Genomic DNA, 20,403 nt, shown 5'->3' on the forward strand with positions numbered 1-20,403 from the left:
TGAATGATGAATTATCCTTTTCTAGAAAGCCAAGAAGTATCTGAAGTGCAGAATAAGCACCTTAACTGCTTGCGTCATTGAAGGTTTCTGGACATTGATAAATGTTCCCAAGGGGTTTCATCTTCTTTTCCAAAGGTTGTTTCCACTGAATATATAATTCACAACAGGATGAAATGCAAAGAAAAATCAGCATACCAAACACCGTATTTAGTAACCTAAATGAACGTCTTTATAAGGGGGGTGGGGAGCATAGGGAGATTACATTGAGCGTGTGCTATGCAGCATCACTGAGAACTTGTGGGTTATCTTCGTCTTTGGATGCCATTCACTCTGGCTACAACCACTGACTCTCTGTTCTTTCCACCCTCTTGCCCACTGCTATTGAATCTGAGTGTTTTCATGTGCGTGTGTGTGTGTTCTCATACACAGGCAGGCACACTCTAGCACACGATTCAGACCACCAGCTTCCCACTTATCTCTCAACATGTATACTTTTATTAATGTGAGATTATATATATATATACACACATACATATATACACATATATATCTTCATATTTTTTATTGAAGTATAGTTGATACACAATGATATACAATGTTAGTTTCAGATGTATAACATAGTGACTTGATAACCTATATGTTATGCTATGCTCACCACAAATGTAGCTACCATCTGTCACCATACAACATTATTACAATACCATTGACTATATTCCTATGCTGTACCTTTCATCCCCATGACTTACTTGTTCCGTGACTGGGAGTCTGTACCCCCTCATTCCCCTTCACCCATTTTGCCCATCCTTCCACTCCCCTCCCTTCTGGCAACCCATCAGTTTGTTCTCAGTATTTGTAGATCTGATTTTGTTTTTTGTTTGTTTACTTTTTTTGTTTTTTAGATTCCACATATGAGTGAAATCATATAGCAGTTGTCTTTGTCTGGCTTATTTCACTTAGCACAATACTCTCTATTCCATCTATGTTGTCACAAATGGTAGGATCTCATTCTTTTTTATGGCTGAGTAATATTCCATTATATATATATCTTCTTCTGGATATTTGAGTTGCTTCCATATCGTGGCCATTGTAAATAATGCTGCAGTAAACATAGTGATGCATATATCTTTTCAAATTCATGTTTTTGTTTTCTTTTGGTAAATACCTGGTAGTGGAATTACTGGACCATAAATGTATTTCTACTTTTAATTTTTTGAGGAACCTCTATACATACTGTTTTCTGCAGTGGCTACATCAATTTACATTCCCACCAACAGTACATGATAGTTCCTTTTACTCCACATCCTTGCCAACGCTTATTATTTCTTGTCTTTATTCTAGCCATTCTGACAGGTGTGAAGTGATATCTCATTGTGATTTTTATTTGTATTTGCCTGATGATTAATGATGTTGAGCATCTTTTCATGTGCCTGTTGGCTATGTATATGTCTTCTTTGGAGAAATGTCTGTTTGTGTTCTCTGAGCATTTTTACATTAGATTGTTTGTGGTTTTAGTGTTCAGTTATATAAGTTCTTTATATATTTTGGATATTAACTCCTTATTGGATATATCATTTGTAAATATCTTCTACTCATTAGGTTGCCTTTTCATTTTGTCGATAGTTTCCTTCGCTGTGCAAAAGCTTTTTATTTTGGTGTAGTTATAATCGTTTTTTTATTCTTTATATCCCCTTTCTTAGTTAAAATCATGATTTTTTTTTTAAAAAATCAATGCAGCATATAAATTTCCAGTGTTTTATACCTGTGTTCATGAGGAATATGACTTTACCTTAAGTGAAATTAAAACTGTGCACTAATTAAATGAGTTGGTTTACAATGGGGAAAAGGAAACCTCTGTGAAAGGGGCTGCCTCCGGTCTAGGATGAACATATAACTAACTTATCATCCTCACCATGGCACCTTTGAGAGTAAAGGGGATGCTATTAATAATTACATCAGAACAAAATGGGCATAAACTGCAATCTCCCAGGAAGACCTTGGGATGGTACTTGAGATGTTCTCCTTTCTCATTCTTTACCCAGAGCCAGCCTGCCTACAGCTATGAACATGTTGAATCAAGGGGCTGGGTAGGAAGCCTCCTCCCACTTGATTGTGCAAACCTATTTTTACCCTCTGCCACAGTGGGCACATCTTGCCATTTCCCACTCTGAATTCCCCTCTGCAGTGGACTGAGTATTTGTGTCCCCTCCAAAATTCATATGTTGGAATCTTAACCCCTAATGTGATGGTATTAGGAGGAGGGGACTTCGGGAGATAATTAAGTCATGAGGGTGGAGTTCTCATGAATGTGATCAGTGCCCTTGGAAAAGGGACCCCAGAGAACTTTCTAGCCCTCTTTCTCCCATGTGAGGACACAATGAGGAATCTGCAACTTGGAAGAGGGCCTTCATCAGAACCTGACCATACCAGCACCCACCTTAGACTTCTAGCGTCTAGAACTATGAGAAATAGATTCCTGTTTTCTGTAAGCTACCCAGTCTGTGGTACTTTTTTATTGCAGCCCAAACTGACTAAGACACTTTCCTTTGCCATCGGCTAGGAATCCATCCACCACGCCGGGGATGCTACTTAGCTAACCTGTTTCTGGCCCACAGCTCATTAGGGTGAACCATTTTGAAGGTTACGAGAGAAGAAAATTTCAGAGGCTTACTGAGGGTAAAGTTACTGGCATTAGGGTTTTGTGGGGAGGTGGAGGTTGTTCTGTTTTTGCTCTGTTTTGTTGTGGTGTTTTTTTTTATGAAAACCAACATATTTTATTAAAACAACATAGCTATACCTTGTGATAAGAAAACCCACCACACTAAAACATCACTATGACAAAATGCATTATAGTAGCAAATTATTTTTATTTTGCCTGAGTATATAAACTACTAAATTTTTCTGGTTTCTTTAGTGAGTGTCATGCCAATACTTTTCTATTGCTCTGGTTCAATGAGCCTTATCTTAACTATCAGCTAACATTTATAGCAGAAAATCTAAAACAAAAACCTGAGGTCAAACAGTATTGTGCTGAAAGCAAACACCTGGCCCAAATGGCCACAACCTCAGGGTTGTCCAGTTATCCAGGGATTCTCTTGATGTCTATATTTTTGAGTTGGATAAAAGAGTTTTGTGGATTTTTATTTGAATTTTGAAGTTAACAATAGCAGAGAGGCAAGTCTCAAAGGCCCAATGTTGTCTTGGATCCATAGTTTTTAATATATTTCCTTCAGCCCATCACTTGGACAAAATAATAACAAACATCCCTTTAAAATCTCACTGAGAGACGATCCCATCAAGTTGACCCCACAAATAGATATGTACAGGGTAAGTGCAAGTTATGTAGCAATGCTATCTCATTAATAAAAAAATACTAATAAATATCTCATTAATAAACAACAGCAAGCTCTCATGATGGCTCTCAAGTCCTCCTGTTCTGACTCCAAATAGAGGCATCACATTTGGACCAACCAATCCTTGTCTCACGGCTTATAACTAGAAGAGCCTCCAGAGACTGTTGTGTCACTCTTTCTGAAGTGTGGGCTGATATTCCAGGATGCAGAGATTTGGGGTTCTTCTCAGAACCTCCTGGGCTTTTTGAAGGTCCTAGAATCCAAGCCATGGACTCATTATTCAAGGGCTTACTCACAGGGGCTGTACAACATAAAGAGAGGTCTAGTCCCTCCTACTCCCTTTTGACTTATGCGAGTTGCAAATCACTTTAATAAAGGAGACACACTGGTAGGTGCAACAAAGGAGGGGTAGACTAGGGGTGGATCTGAGTATTAAGGAAAGAACATTCAGTGCTGAGAGGCCTGGGAGAGCTGCCTGGTGGAGGTGGTGTTTCAGTCACACCTTGAAGAACTCTTAGTCTTTGACCATGTGGAAATGAAGGGAGGAAACAGTGTGAAATTAAGTGTGGTGGCAAGAAAACAAGACATAGTAATGGGGAATGGTGACCACCATCTGAATTAGGAGAAACGTTTGCAAAGGATATTCATTTTTACTAAATATTTATTTAGAATCTCTGTGTCAGGTTTTGAGGACATAGAAATAAATAAGACAGACACATGAACTGGCCTTCCCAGAGCTTATAATGTAATGGGGGAGACAGACAAGTGGGGGAAACAAAGTTGGACCAATTCCCACAGCAGTCTGGAAGGCCTTTGATGTCAACCAAGAAAGTCACAGAATCCCTTAATCTCAACTGAATGGACTCAGTATTCAGAAGGAATTAAGATCAGGAATTGTAGATGTGAGTCCAGTTTTGCCACTACATCACCTGTGTATCCATCAACAGTTGACCCTGCTCATCCATACTCTCTTTCCTATGTGTTATAAATAGAGAAAGGATCAACATGAGCTACTTCCCAGCATCTCTGGGATGATGACAGTAGAAAACAGAAGTAAAGGTGTTTTGAAATGTAAAATATGTTACGCAAATGCATGTTGTTAGTGTTACTATTTCTCTGGTCTCCAGGGATCATATTATAGGCAGTACCAAAACCTCATAACATGGAGAGAGCAAAAATGATTGTTCACAACTATTTGTGGGTAATGGAAGATGGAGGTATGTGATCATAGGCTTTGTAACCACGGAGATCTGAATTCAAATCCTGTCTCCATCATCTGCTACCTGCATAACTTTGGGCAAGACATAACCTCTTTCTTTAAGCCTGTCTTCTCACCTATAAATCATATCTAATAATATCTATTTCCTAAGACTGTCATCAGAATAACATTTAAGAGTTCACCACAGTGCCTAGTATACAGTAATCATTCAATAAATGGCAATAAAGATTATTTTACTTGTGGCTCATCTAACTTTTCTAAGATGATACGAAGAGTGTTATAGAATCAGGGAATCATAGACGTTACCTCAAAATTTTTTTTCTCTTCCTGAGCGTATGGTCTTATGCATCTTGTTCCAGCATTTCTCACTCCAAAAGCTGTGATCCTATTTATGTATTACCGAATTTCTTCTTACACTTAAGCCCATTTTATCTTACTTAATTTCTCTATAGAGTAACATGACTGAAGAAAGAATCAGCTGGACAAGACCAAGACTGAGAGTGACCAGTTGTCCTAGTTTTAACTATGACTGAGGGGTTTCCCAGAACACTGGACTTTCAGTACTAAAACAAGGACAGTCCTGGGCAATTAGGGGCAGTTGGTCACTCTACCTCTCTTAGTGCAGAATTTTGATCTCTGGTTAAGCCAGAAAAGCCAAGAACTATACGACTCAATACATTCTATTTCCACTGTATACAGCCAGGAGTAATAAGCAACCAGAGGCAAAAGCCCCATACAGACCAGTGTAGTGTATACACTACCACCTTACCCCTTAATTAAGCATGGTCTTTGGTCAATCAGCTAGGAGTCTTGTGGCATGAGTGCACATTGTGTTGGTGGTTGTTGTGAACTTGGAAGAAAGGAGATCTTTTTCCTTCTATTTCTGATGCTGTTTCAGATAGTGAATCTGACAGCTCAGTGCCAAGTGGTTTTTGAATGAACAGAGCATCCTCAGTGTCTGTAGGGAGGGGCTTGTTTTTTGTGTCCTATCTTATCTAACCTGGATCAGAATAAAAACATGGTACCCCTCTTACCTCGGTGACTGCATATGAACTTTGTCTCTACTCATTCAGGCTAAAGTCAAGTTCTTCTGTCAATGTCTCTGATTAAGGGAAGTCTTCTCTTCTCTGGCTGGGATGCTTTAAGCACTTCACCATGTAACTTGTAAACCAAATAATGATGCTTGAAGGTGTTGAGTTTTCCAGTAAGTCTGGATCATTTTTCTAAAATTCCTGTTTCAGCTGATGACCATTAATTTTTATGAACTCAAAATAACTTGGGCAACCTTTTTTGCTTTGGGATTTTCTTTATTTTTTTTTCTCACAGAGACAAAATCTTGAAGTCAATCAGGACAATGACTGGTTACAGAGGGAATGAGAGACACTCCCTCTTGAATGCCCTCAATTCCTTGGAGAATTATGGGAAATGTGCCAGTAATGTCCAGTGGTCAATCAGTTTTTCCAGTAACATGAATGATTCACAGCGGCATAAACTATGTCTTATTCAAGAAGTATTACACCATCCCGTGTGATGACAAGCAGAAGCTTCTTGGTAAAGTTGTACAAAATCAACTTTCAGAAGCATCAGCCACATAATCAGAGTACTCTTGAAGAACCATCTTGATTTTTAAAGGATTGAAAAGCAGACCTTTAAAAAGATGTATCTGGAAGATCTTATGACAAATAACAAACTACCAAAAAAAATTGCAACAAATATGACATACAAATAGTCTGGTTTCATTAATATATAAAGCGTCTTATAATTCAAGAAAATTAACAACTCGATAGAAAAATGGATAAAGATCATGAGCAGGCTTCTTCACAGGATATACATATGTCTTGTTAGGATTTTATGTTCAACTTTATTAAAAGCAAGTAAGTGCAAATAAAAACAGAACATTTTTACCTCTCAGTGGACAAAAATCAAAGTTTTATAATACAGGATGTTGGTAAAAATGTGCAGAGACTTTCTTGAAATGGTCCTTGAAGTATGAAGGGTGCAGCCTCTTCAGAGGGCAGTATCAATATTCAAAACCTGTAATGAGGGGCGCCTGGGTGGCTCAGTTGTTAAGCATCTGCCTTCGGCTCAGGTCATGATCCCAGGGTCCTGGGGTCGAGCTCCGCATCAGGCTCCCTGCTCAGCGGGAAGCCTGCTTCTCCCTCTCCCCCACTTGTGTTCCCTCTCTCACTATCTCTCTGTCAAATAAATAAATAAAATCTTTAAAAAAAAAACCTGTAATGAAACAATAGTAGAAATTTATTTTATATTGAGCTTGTGGTCAGAGATATATACAAGAATATATATTGGGACATTTTGAAAAAGCAGAAGAATAGACATATACTAAATGTTCCACAATTAGACTGAACATTTGTATCCTCCCAAATTCATATGTTGAAATCCTAACTTCCAGTGTGATGGTATTAAAAAGTGGGGCCTTGGGGAGGTATTTGGCCATGAAGCTGAGACCCTGATGAATGAGATCAGTGCCTTAATAAGAATAAACATGGGAGACCTTGCTTCCTCTCCCTCTCTGCTTTCTGCATGTAAGGATACAAGGAAGAGACAGCCCTCTGTAAACCAGAAAGTGTCTTCACCAAGAACCTGACTATCCTGATGTGGAATTTTCCAGCTTCTAGAACTAAGTGAGAAATAAATGTTGTTTAAGCCACCATGCCTATGGTAATTTGTTATAGCAGCTGGAACTGACTAAGAAAGGTACATAAAGGATGCAATGGTGGAATACTATACAGCTACTGCAAAGAATGAGATAGATCTTATGTATTGATATGGAAATTTTTAAAGGAAGTTTTTAACTAAGAAAATCAATTCAAGAAGGATGTGTGTAGTATGCTCCCATTTGTGGAAAATGGGGAATATATAAATAGATAGAGACAAAAATAGAGGTAGAGATATATGCCACATTCATATATACTTCTGTATATCCAGAAAATGCTGAGAAGGCACACAGAATCTGTTATAAATTACCTTTTGGAAAGTAGAATTTGGGGTCAGGGTGAGAGGGAGACTCCTTTCTATTGTATATCCTTTAATAGTTACAATTTTTAATCCTTTCTAAAAGGCATTAAGAAAAACAAAAAGAGAGTCAGCTTCTATGAAACATTTACTCATCACCACTAATAGGAACTGTTTATAAGTACTAAGTAGCCGAAATCCCTGATTAGTAGCACGTACCCTGTATAGTTACTGCATGTTGGGATCTGCTTCCCCCAGTTTCCTGTGATCTCTAAAGGATAAATCGCTGGTGTATCATGGAATGGGAATGGGAGTAGCTCTGCTACTCACATATCATGGTTCCTGTTCTACAGATGAGGAACCTAAAGTTCAGGGAGAGGGCAGAGGAATTTTTGTCTAAAGCCACATAGCCAGTCAGCAGTTGAATCATGACAGAATATAAGACTCCTTTCTCCAGTCCTGTTTCTACTTTGGAATAATGGAGGAATACCCTAAGTTTAGAAGAAACTGGACCTGATATTCCATCTAGTACAAGAATAGAGATTCAGATGTTCTTTCTTAAAGAGTAGTCATCTCATAACCCTTCCTCGCTCCCAGGACAGATTTCCACAGATCAAGGGTCAGAATAGTGATATTTCCTTTATTTGACCTCCAGAGTTGCTAAGTAGGGTTACTAAGGTCTTGGTTATGAGACAAGGCTGTATGTTTGGCAGAAGTGCTGGGAGTCCAATACGAAAGAATGAATCTAGGTTCTACCACTTCCTTGCTCTAACTGCAGACAAGTCACTTAACATGCCTGAACTTAAGATTCCTCCTCTGCAAAACAGGGGTAACAGCAGTGTACAGGGTTTTTATGAGACTGATTTTATGCAAGTGACTTGCAAACTATGAAGTACTCCAAAAAGTGAATTTAGGTCTCCTAGCAACATGCCCAGGTAGACAGCATCCATGGGGGGAGAGATGCTGGCTGATGAACTGGGGTCCCGAAAGTTCCCAGGTTTGGCTGGCCAGGCCTTCCCCCAGGGCAGACTGGAGAGGACAGGGTCTGGAGCCCTGTGTCTAGCAGGCGTCTGGGCACCTGGGACCAGGCATGAAAATAAGTTAGCCCTGAACTTGAATGAGACTTGCAAGGTGGAGATCATGGCAGTCGCCCTGGAGAAGCCGGTGGAGAACCTGGAGATTGCCCTGCAGAGCTTAGACTCCTATGACCTTGCTCCCCTGTCTACAAAGCAACAACGACAACTTTAAGTGAATTTGAAGAATTATTTCACAGACAATAAGCATATCTACTTATATTCTTGAACCGTTAATACTATAAGTCGTTAGAGATCATCTGTGGCCACCCCAGGGTCGAATCTGGCCTGTGCTGTGTCTTTAACATTTTAAAGGAGTTGTCAACATTTAAAACTCAAATTTCAGATTTTTAAAAAGTCTGGAAGATCTGGCAACTTTAGATGCACACTCTAGTGTGGTGATGATGGACTAAAAGTGAGTAGCAGTACCTCTTTCTAATGGACATATAGCCTCTACTTGGCCACCGTCCCCACTTTTCCCCTTTTTGTCATGTTTCACCCATTTACATCCCTGTCTATAGGTCATTTGAGTTGCAATCCTAAAGCTAGTTTAACAAGCATATTTGGCAGAAGAAATAATTTCAGTTCAAGATAGTACAGTATCTTGACCACCCTCACAACAAGAACTCAAACCCACCAATTTCTGCTTTAGAGCCTCTTAGTCTGCAATTTATGTATGCTTCCCACACTGCAGCAACTGTGGCGCTCTGTGCCCATAATCAAGCCCATTTATTTTCTGCAAAACAAGAGAAAAGAGGCTCACTTTGCTCCATAGCTGATTAGGGCTTCCCCTTACTGAGAAAAAAAAAAAAAAAAGCTAGGTTTCAAAAGAAAATCCTCAAATGAAAGCAAGCCTACATTTCCCTCTTTAGCTCAGCCACTTTTGCTCTCCACCATTTTCATGATGAAGTTCCTTTGCTATGGTTTCTATTCCTGCATGCTCATGGGCCCAATCAGTTTCTCAGAAGCTTTACTTCAGTAGGGTGGTAATATCACATAGCAATAAATCCTGTAGGAGTCCTTCTGCTGTCAATAGAAACCTGGATAAGGTTCTTGGGGTGCCTGGGTGGCTCAGCTGGTTAAGCGTCTGCCTTTGGCTCAGGTCATGATCCCAGGGTCCTGGGATGGAGCTCTGAGTTGGGCTGCCTGCTCAGCGGGGAGTCTGCTTGTCTCTCTCCCTCTGGCCCTCCCCCTGCTTGTGCTCTTTCTCTATCTCTCTCTCAAATAAATAAAACCTTTAAAAATTGTTATGTTAATCACCAAACATTACATCATTAGTTTTTGATGTAGTGTTCCATGATTCATTGTTTGTGCACAACATCCAGTGCTCCATGCAGAATGTGCCCTCTTTAATACCCATCATCAGGCTAACCCATCCTCCCACCCCCCTCCCCTCTAGAACCCTCAGTTTGTTTTTCAGAGTCCATCGTCTCTCATGGTTCTTCTCCCCCTCCGATTCCCCCCCCTTCATTCTTCCCCTCCTGCTATCTTCTTCTTCTTTTTTTTCTTAACATATATTGCATTATTTGTTTCAGAGGTACAGATCTGTGATTCAACAGTCTTGCACAATTCACAGCGCTCACCATAGCACATACCCTCCTCAATGTCTATCACCCAGCCGCCCCATCCCTCCCACCCCACCCCTCACTCTAGCAACTCTCAGTTTGTTTCCTGAGATTAAGAATTCCTCATATCAGCGAGGTCATATGATACATGTCTTTCTCTGATTGATTTATTTCGCTCAGCATAACACCCTCCAGTTCCATCCACGTTGTTGCAAATGGCAAGATCTCATTGCTTTTGATGGCTGCATAATATTCCATTGTATATATATATATATACCACTTCTTCTTTATCCATTCATCTGTTGATGGACATCTTGGCTCTTTCCACAGTTTGGCTATTGTGGACATTGCTGCTATAAACATCGGGGTGCACGTACCCCCTCAGATCCCTACATTTGTATCTTTGGGGTAAATACCCAGTAGTGCAATTGCTGGATCATATGGTAGCTCTATTTTCAACTTTTTGAGGAACCTCCATACTGTTTTCCAGAGTGGTTGCACCAGCTTGCATTCCCATCAACAGTGTAGGAGGGCTCCCCTTTCTCTGCATCCCTGCCAACATCTGGTATTTCCTGATTTGTTAATTTTAGCCATTCTGACTGGTGTGAGGTGGTATCTCATTGAGGTTTTGATTTGGATTTCCCTGATGACGAGTGATGTTGAGCACTTTTTCATGTGTCTGTTGGCCATTTGGATTTCTTCTTTGGAAAAATGTCTGTTCATGTCTTCTGCCCATTTCTTGATTGGATTATTTGTTCTTTGGGTGTTGAGTTTGATAAGTTCTTTATAGATTTTGGATACTAGTCCTTTATCTGATATGTCATTTGCAATTATCTTCACCCATTCTGTCGGTTGTCTTTTGGTGTGCAAAAGCTTTTTGTCTTGATGAAGTCCCAATAGTTCATTTTTGCCCTTGCTTCCCTTGCCTTTGACAATGTTTCTAGGAAGAAGTTGTTGCGGCTGAGGTCGAAGAGGTTGCTGCCTGTGTTCTCCTTTAGGATTTTGATGGACTCCTGTCTCACATTGAGGTCTTTCAACCATTTGGAGTCTATTTTTGTGTGTGGTGTAAGGAAATGGTCCAGTTTCATTCTGCTGCATGTGGCTGTCCAATTTTCCCAACACCATTTGTTGAAGAGACTGTCTTTTTTCCATTGGACATTCTTTCCTGCTTTGTCAAAGATTAGTTGACCGTAGAGTTGAGGGTCCATTTCTGGGCTCTCTATTCTGTTCCATTGATCTATGTGTCTGTTTTTGTGCCAGTACCATACTGTCTTGATGATGACAGCTTTGTAATAGAGCTTGAAGTCCGGAATTGTGATGCCGCCAGCTTTGCTTTTCTTTTTCAACATTCCTCTGGCTATTCGGGGTCTTTTCTGGTTCCATACAAATTTTAGGATTATTTGTTCCATTTCTTTGAAAAAAGTGGATGGTATTTTGATGGGGATTGCATTGAATGTGTAGATTGCTCTAGGTAGCATTGACATCTTCACAATCTTTGTTCTTCCAATCCATGAGCATGGAACGTTTTTCCATTTCTTTGTGTCTTCCTCAATTTCTTTCATGAGTATTTTATAGTTTTCTGAGTACAGATCCTTTGCCTCTTTGGTTAGATTTATTCCTAGGTATCTTATGGTTTTGGGTGCAATTGTAAATGGGATCGACTCCTTAATTTCTTTTTCTTCTGTCTTGTTGTTGGTGTATAGGAATGCCACTGATTTCTGTGCGTTGATTTTATATCCTGCCACTTGACTGAATTCCGGTACGAGTTCTAGCAGTTTTGGGGTGGAGTCCTTTGGTTTTTCCACATAAAGTATCATATCATCTGCAAAGAGTGAGAGTTTGACTTCTTCTTTGCCAATTTGGATGCCTTTGATTTCTTTTTGTTGTCTGATTGCTGTGGCTAGGACTTCTAATACTATGTTGAATAGCAGTGGTGATAGTGGACATCCCTGCCGCGTTCCTGACCTTAGGGGGAAAGCTCTCAGTTTTTCCCCATTGAGAATGATATTTGCTGTAGGTTTTTCATAGATGGCTTTTATGATATTGAGGTATGTACCCTCTATGCCTATACTCTGAAGAGTTTTGATCAAGAAAGGATGCTGTACTTTGTCAAATGCTTTTTCTGCATCTATTGAGAGGATCATATGATTCTTGTTCTTTCTTTTGTTAATGTATTGTATCATGTTGATTGATTTGCGGATGTTGAACCAACCTTGCAGCCCAGGGATAAATCCCACTTGGTCGTGATGAATAATCCTTTTAATGTACTGTTGGATCCTATTGGCTAGTATTTTGGTGAGAATTTTTGCATCCATGTTCATCAAGGATATTGTATGGTAGCTCTATTTTCAACTTTTTGAGGATCCTGTAATTCTCCTTTTTGATGGGGTCTTTGTCTGGTTTGGGGATCAAGGTAATGGTGGCCTCATAAAACAAGTTTGGAAGTTTTCCTTCCATTTCTATTTTTTGGAACAGTTTCAGAAGAATAGGGATTAATTCTTCTTGAAATGTTTGGTAGAATTCCCCTGGGAAGCCGTCTGGCCCTGGGCTTTTGTTTGTTGGGAGATTTTTGATGACTGCTTCAATTTCCTTAGTGGTTATAGGTCTGTTATGGTTTTCTAGTTCTTCCTGGTTCAGTTTTGGTAGTTGATACATCTCTAGGAATGCATCCATTTCTTCCAGGTTATCTAATTTGCTGGCATAGAGTTGCTCATAATATGTTCTTATAATTGTTTGCATTTCTTTGGTGTTGGTTGTGATCTCTCCTCTTTCATTCATGATTTTGTTGATTTGGGTCATTTCTCTTTTCTTTTTGATAAGTCTGGCCAGGGGTTAATCAATCTTGTTAATTCTTTCAAAGAACCAGCTCCTAGTTTCGTTGATCTGTTCTACTGTTCTTTTGGTTTCTATTTCATTGATTTCTGCTCTGATCTTTATTATTTCTCTTCTCCTGCTGGGTTGAGGCTTTATTTGCTGTTCGTTCTCCAGCTCCTTTAGGTGTAGGGTTAGGTTGTGTACTTGAGACCTTTTTTGTTTCTTGAGAAAGGCTTGTATTGCTATATACTTTCCTCTTAGGACTGCCTTTGCTGCATCCCAAAGATTTTGAACAGTTGTGTTTTCATTTTCATTGGTTTCCATGAATTTTTTAAATTCTTCTTTAATTTCCTGGTTGACCCATTCATTCTTTAGTAGGATGCTCTTTAGCCTCCATATATTTGAGTTCTTTCCGACTTTCCTCTTGTGATTGAATTCCAGTTTCAAAGCATTGTGGTCTGAAAATAGGCAGGGAATAATCCCAGTCTTTTGGTACCAGTTGAGACCTGATTTGTGACCTAGGATGTGATCTATTCTGGAGAATGTTCCATGGGCACTAGAGGAGAATGTGTATTCCGTTGCTTTGGTTTGGAATGTTCTGAATATGTCTGTGAAGTCCATTTGGTCCAGTGTGTCATTTAAAGTCTTTATTTCCTTGTTGATCTTTTGCTTAGACGATCTGTCCATTTCAGTAAGGGGGGTGTTAAAGTCCCCCACTATTATTGTATTGTTGTCAATGTGTTTCTTTGCTTTTGTTATTAATTGGCTTATATAATTGGCTGCTCCCATGTTAGGGGCATAGATATTTACAATTGTTAGATCTTCTTGTTGGATAGACCCTTTAAGTAGGATATAGCGTCCTTCCTCATCTCTTATTACAGTCTTTGGTTTAAAATCTAACTTGTCTGATATAAGGATTGCCACCCCAGCTTTCTTTTGGTGTCCATTAGCATGGTAAATGGTTTTCCACCCCCTCACTTTCAATCTGGGGGTGTCTTTGGGTCTAAAATGAGTCTCTTGCAGACAGCATATCGATGGGTCTTGTTTTTTATTCCAATCTGATAGCCTGTGTCTTTTGATTGGGGCATTTAGCCCATTTACATTCAGGGTAACTATTGAAAGATAGGAATTTAGTGCCATTGTATTGCCTGTAAGGTGACTCTTACTGTATATTGTCTGTGTTCCTTTCTGGTCTATGTTACTTTTAGGGTCTCTCTTTGCTTAGAGGACCCCTTTGAAATCTTGAAGATTTCTTGTAGGGCTGGTTTCGTGTTTGCAAATTCCTTTAGTTTTTGTTTGTCCTGGAAGCTTTTTATCTCTCCTTCTATTTTCAATGACAGCCTAGCTGGATATAGTATTCTTGGCTGCATATTTTTCTCGTTTAGTGCTCTGAATGTATCATGCCAGTCCTCTCTGGCCTGCCAGGTCTCTGTGGATAGGTCTGTTGCCAATCTAATGTTTCTACCATTGTAGGTTACAGATCTCTTCTCCCGAGCTGCTTTCAGGATTTTCTCTTTGTCTCTGAGACTCGTAAGTTTTACTATTAGATGTTGGGGTGTTGACCTATTTTTATTGATTTTGAGAGGGGTTCTCTGTGCCTCCTGGATTTTGATGCCTGTTTCCTTCCCCAAATTAGGGAAGTTCTCTGCTATAATTTGCTCCAATATACCTTCTGCCCCTCTCTCTCTTTCTTCTTCTTCTGGGATCCCAATTATTCTAATGTTGTTTCGTCTTATGGTATCGCTTATCTCTCGAATTCTGCCCTCGTGATCCAGTAGTTGTTTATCTCTCTTTTTCTCAGCCTCTTTATTTTCCATCATTTGGTCTTCTGTATCACTGATTCTCTCTTCTGCCTGAGTTATCCTAGCAGTTAGTGCCCCCATTTTTTATTGCACCTCATTAATAGCCTTTTTGATTTCAACTTAGTTAGATTTTAGTTCTTTTATTTCTCCAGAAAGGGTTTCTCTAATAACTTCCATGCTTTTTTCAAGCCCAGCTAGTATCTTTAAAGTGATGATTCTGAACTCTAGATCCGACATCGTACTAATGTCTGTATTGAGTCGGTCCCTGGCATTCGGTACTACCTCTTGTTCTTTTTGTTGAGGTGATTTTTTCCATCTTGTCATTTTGTCCACCGGAGAATGGGTGAATGAGAGAACAAAATGCTAACAGGGTAACAATGTCCCCAGAAAATATACTCTAAACAAATCAGAAAAGACCTGAAGCTGGGGGAAAAGAAAGGGAAAGAAAGAAAAAAAGAAAAAGAAAAAGATAAAAACAAAGAAAAACAGAAGAAAACAAAAAAAAAACAGAATATGATCAAATATGATCAGGCTGGTTCCTAGATCAGTGCTACACACTAGATTTTGGGTGTATTTTGGTATGTTAGAAGAAAGTCCCTCCCAAAATTTTAAAGAAAGAAAAACTTATATATGTACAAAAATAAGGGTTGATATGATGAAGGGATGGAATATGACTGTGAAGATGAAAATTATAAAAAATTTTATAAAAGGAATTGGTAAGAAGTTGTTTGAAAATAGAAAGAAGAGGATTAAAAGAAAAAAGAAAAAAAAGGGAGAGAATGTGATCAGGCAGGAGACTAGAACAAAGCCATACCCTAGAGATTTAGGGTATATTTTGATCTGTTAGAATAAACTGTATCTCAAAATTTTAAAGAGAGAACAACTTATATATATATGCCAAAAATAAGAGTAACTACTATGAAGGGATAGAATATGACTCTAAAAATGAAAAATAAAAATATTTTTTTTAAAAAAAAGGGATTGATAAGATGTTGGTTGAAAAAGGGAAAAAGAAAAATTAAAAAAAAAAAAAAGACAGTTAAAAAAAATTAACTTTGAAAGACTAAAGAATCATGGGGAAAAAAGCCATGAATTCTATGTGCAGTATTCCCCTAGCGCTGGAGTACTACCGTTCTCATCGATTGGTAAACTTTGTCTTGGCTGGCTGTTCTTGCTGATCTTCTGGGGGAGGGGCTTGTTGCCGTGGTTCCCAAAAGTCTTTGCCGGAGGCGGAATTGCCCCACCCTTGCCGGTCTGGGCTAAGTCATCTGCTTGGGTTTGCTCTCGGGAGCTTTTGTTCCCTGCAAGCTTTCCGTTAGGCTTTGGAGGACGAGAGTGAAAATGGCGGCCTCCCAATCTCCGCCCTGGAGGAGCCGAGAACTCGGGGCCCCGCTCCTCAGTGCGCCCCCAGAGAAAAGCAGTCAGTCACTCCCATCTCCCTGGTCTCTGGCCGCACTCCGTGCTCACCCGGCCTGTGACCGAGCATTTCTGTCTCTGACACCCGACCCCATGTGGAGTCTCCAAACCCAGCAGATCCCTGCGGTGCGCTCCCATGCCACTCCTCCCGGAGGAGGAAGGGGAGTCTCCCCAGATCTGCCGCTTCTTGGGTCCCTGCTGGAGGAGCAGTGACCCGACTGTGCCGCGGATCACGGTTTATGGCAACCCCAAGCTGAGAGCCCGCGCCTCGGCTCCGTCTCTGCAGCCAGCTTCCCTGCTCCAATCCCTGGGAGCTCTGCCGCACTCAGGCAGCCCCGGTCTTTCTGTGACCCCGAGGATCCTGAGACCACACTGTCCCGCGAGGGTTCCACACCCCGCTTAGCCACCGGAGTGACGTCCCTCAGTGGAGCCAACTTCTAAAAGTTCCGATTTTGTGCTCCAGGGCTCTACCACTTGCCAGAAGTGGCCCACAGAGGCCCCCTCCCCCGCTGTCTATCCTCCCGAATATCGCCTCGGATTCCCTTCTCTGCACGTCCTACCTTCCAGAAAGTGGTCACTTTTCTGTTCAGAGAGTTGTTGCTATTCTTTTCTTCGATCTCCTGTTGAGTTCATAGGTGTTCAGAATGGTTTGATCCCCATCCAGCTGAATTCCTGAGACCAGACGAAATCCAGGTCTCCTACTCCTCTGCCATCTTGCTCCCCCCCTCCCCCCGTTAAGGTTTTAAGGAATCTTCTAGAAGATGCACCTGGACATGACTTCTCTATCCCACAGGAGCCAACAGACCCATAAGAGTGTGTGTGTGTGTGTGTGTGTGATTTATAAGTAAGTGCATTAGAATTACACAGTAAGTAAGCAAATTGGATAAAAATGTGTCTCCGCAGTTCCTCTGCCTGAAAAAGATAATGTTAAGAAGTAACTGGGTTGGGAGCTTGGGTGGCTCAGTCAGTTAAGTGACTGCCTTCAGCTCAGGTCATGATCTTGGGGTCCTGGGATCCAGTCCAGAGTTGGGTTCTCTGCTCAGCGGGGAGTCTGCTTCTCCCTCTCACACTCCCTCTTTGCTCTCCCTCTCTCTTTCTGTCAAATAAATAAATAAAATCTTAAGAAAAAAAAAGAGGGGTAACTGGGTTGACACAGCATTAAAAATAGAAGTTGGTGATTTATGGATGCATTTATTCATTCATTCATTCAACGAATATTTATTGGGTACCTATTATATTCCTAACATTTGCTAGACTCCTAGAAAAAAAATAAACCCAGTTCCTGGCCCCAACAAGCTCACTCAACTCTTCCAATAACTACCTGTAGAACTGAACAACTTGATCTAACCTCTCTTCCCATGCCAATTTCTTCTCCTTTACAACACTCGGTTCTGTGGATTTTGTTAGCCTCCATGAGTTTCGTGTAGGTGAAAGTCTTAAACTGTGTCATTGAGCAGCAGCAATTTCATCAACATTGGTCCAAGCTGAGCCCATCCCTTCCTAGATACCTAGAGGAATCGGGTAACTTGCTCAGGTACGTAGCTCGTTGTTGGCTGAGCCAGTTCCCAGCACTACCACTGTCTCCACCATTACCCAGAGCCCAGCAGGTCTTCTGGACCCCTTGGCCATACCAGGACACCTTCTTTGGTTTTGGCCCAATCATTTTATAGTCCTCCTTCTGCTACCTCTGAGTTCTGCATTTGTGGAATAGAGGCTCGGGTTATGCCTATAAAATTTATGCTTTCTTGGATTTAAAGATTGTCTCTGCAGTCACGGTTTGTTCATAATCTCCTGACTGCCAGAGCTTTCCCTTCACTTCAGGCACTCCAATTGGAATTTGGGGCATTAATTAAATATCATAAAAATAACTTGAGTTTATATGGCTTCTTCCCATCCATGCCTTAGAAAAGGGAATTCTATATTCAATACCTATGAATTCATGGGCTCTGTGAACATGGACGAGAAAAAGTTACATCTTAATTTCCATCCATCTTGAACTGAAATTTAACATTACCTTTAACTATAAATGTAGGGAACAAACCATAGTAGTCTTAGAATTTTGTCACAATTAAAATCACAGATGTCTTCATATCACATAACAGTTGTTACAAGCTTCCCGAAATATCATATGAGCTCACCACTACTTCAAAAGTAAGGTAGTTATTTGGGTCCACTTTTAGATATTTTTATATAGTATGTTAATAAAGAAATACATAAATTACCATAGCAAAAATTTGTGGATTTTTAAAAATATTTTGATAAACTTAATATAAATGTTTTCCTTTCTTATTCTATAATTTTACTTCATACATTTAAGAACAATAATCTGAGAGTCTATCATCTTCCCCAGATCACCAAACACGTCCATTACCACAAAAATTTAAAGTTCTTGCTTTTAGAGCAGAGGTTCTTAATCAGGGATATTTTGCCCCTGTCCCCTAGGGATATTTGACAATGTCCAGAAATAGTTGCTACTGGTATCTAGTGGGTAGAGGACAGGGATACTGCTGAACATTCTACAGTATACAAGATAGCACCCACACACAAAGAATTATGACCAAATATCAGTAGCACTGAGTTTGAGAAACCCTATTTTAGAGCAATATTCAACAAAAGGCTAAAAAGTTGCTAGTCCTTCCATTTCCACCTAATTCCTATTTATGTTCACCCTTTTAATCTTCCTTCTCTCCCTCTGAGTAATCACACAGATGAAGTAGGTTTTTTGTTTTTTTGTTTTTGTTTTTAATTCTTGCATCCATCCCAGTTTCAAGTATGACAAGTCACCCTAGATCTGTAAGCCAGAAGTTCTGGGCAAGGCAGTATTATGAGTGTTGACAGACTTCCTGGACCATCTTTTTAGACGTGTAAGTGAGGAGTCAATGTCCCATAGGCAAAAGCAAGATGGTCCATATGCCCTCTGTCTAGCTCCCCAGGTCTTATATTGACTGTATGATTAATTCAGTACTTTCCACAAAGGTGGCCTCACTTAAAATGCAGGGCTCCTTTTCAAGGCTAGGAGGGCAGCAGGAAAGAAGGAGGAGGTTAGGGAATCAGACATCTTCTCTACTCAAGAACCAGTAATAACAGTCTTCTTCTTCCTTCTTCCTCCCCTTTTCCCTTCAGCAGTGTATTCATCTCCAAAGGAAAATCCTTCTGTGTTGAGTAAAAATAAATTTCTCAAATGAAAGGACAAAGATTGAAAACTGCAGGATTTAAATAAAGAAACAAACAATACAAAGTGTAGAAGTCAGAAGAGTGTTTTTAAACCTCTTGTAGGAGAACCTTTGACAAATAACTTGCCTTCACTTTGGCACCTTTTATGTTACCCATCTTTGGGTAACATTCCTTTAAGGGACATTCGTTTCTGCTTGAAAGTTCTGAGAAACATCTGGCTTGGTCTGGTACAGACCACTCTTGCTGGTGACTCTCTCTTGCTATGTGATACCAAACATAGGACAAGTCACTGATGCCCCAAGATAATATAAGGACAAAATGGTGGCATACATATACGATGGAATATTACGCAGCATCAAAAAAATGAAATCTTGCCATTTGCAATGACGTGGATGGAACTAGAAGGTATTATGCTAAGCGAAATAAGTCAATCAGAGAAAGACAAGCATCGTATAATCAGAGAAAGACAAGTATAATATGATCTCACTGATATGAGGAATTTGAGAAACAAGACAGAGGATCATGGGGGAAGGGAGGGAAAAATGAAACAAGATGAAACCAGAGAGGGAGACAAACCATAACAGACTCTTTATCTCAGGAAACAAACTGAGGGTTGCTGGAGTGGAGGGGGTGGGAGAGATGGGGTGGCTGGGTGATGGACACTGGGGAGGGTATGTGCTATGGTGAGCTCTGTGAATTGTGTAAGACTGATGAATCACAGACCTGTACCCCTGAAACTAATAATATATATTAATAAAAAAACTTTTTAAATATAAGGACAAAATGTTGATCAGGGACTTCTCATGAGTAAAAATTAAATTCCAAGTGGGCTGGTATAATGGTTAATATTATATGTTCAACTTGACTGGATCATGAGGTACCCAGAATCTGGCTAAATATTATCTTTGGATGTGTCTGTGAGGATGTTTCTGAATGAAATTAGCATTTGAATCAGTGGACTCAGTAAAGCAGTGTGCATGGGCATCATCCAATCCATTGAGGGACTACGTAGAACAA

The sequence above is a fragment of the Phoca vitulina genome, unplaced genomic scaffold (genome assembly GCF_004348235.1).
Source record: "Phoca vitulina isolate PV1807 unplaced genomic scaffold, GSC_HSeal_1.0 scaffold21, whole genome shotgun sequence".
NCBI classification, from domain to species: domain Eukaryota; kingdom Metazoa; phylum Chordata; class Mammalia; order Carnivora; family Phocidae; genus Phoca; species Phoca vitulina.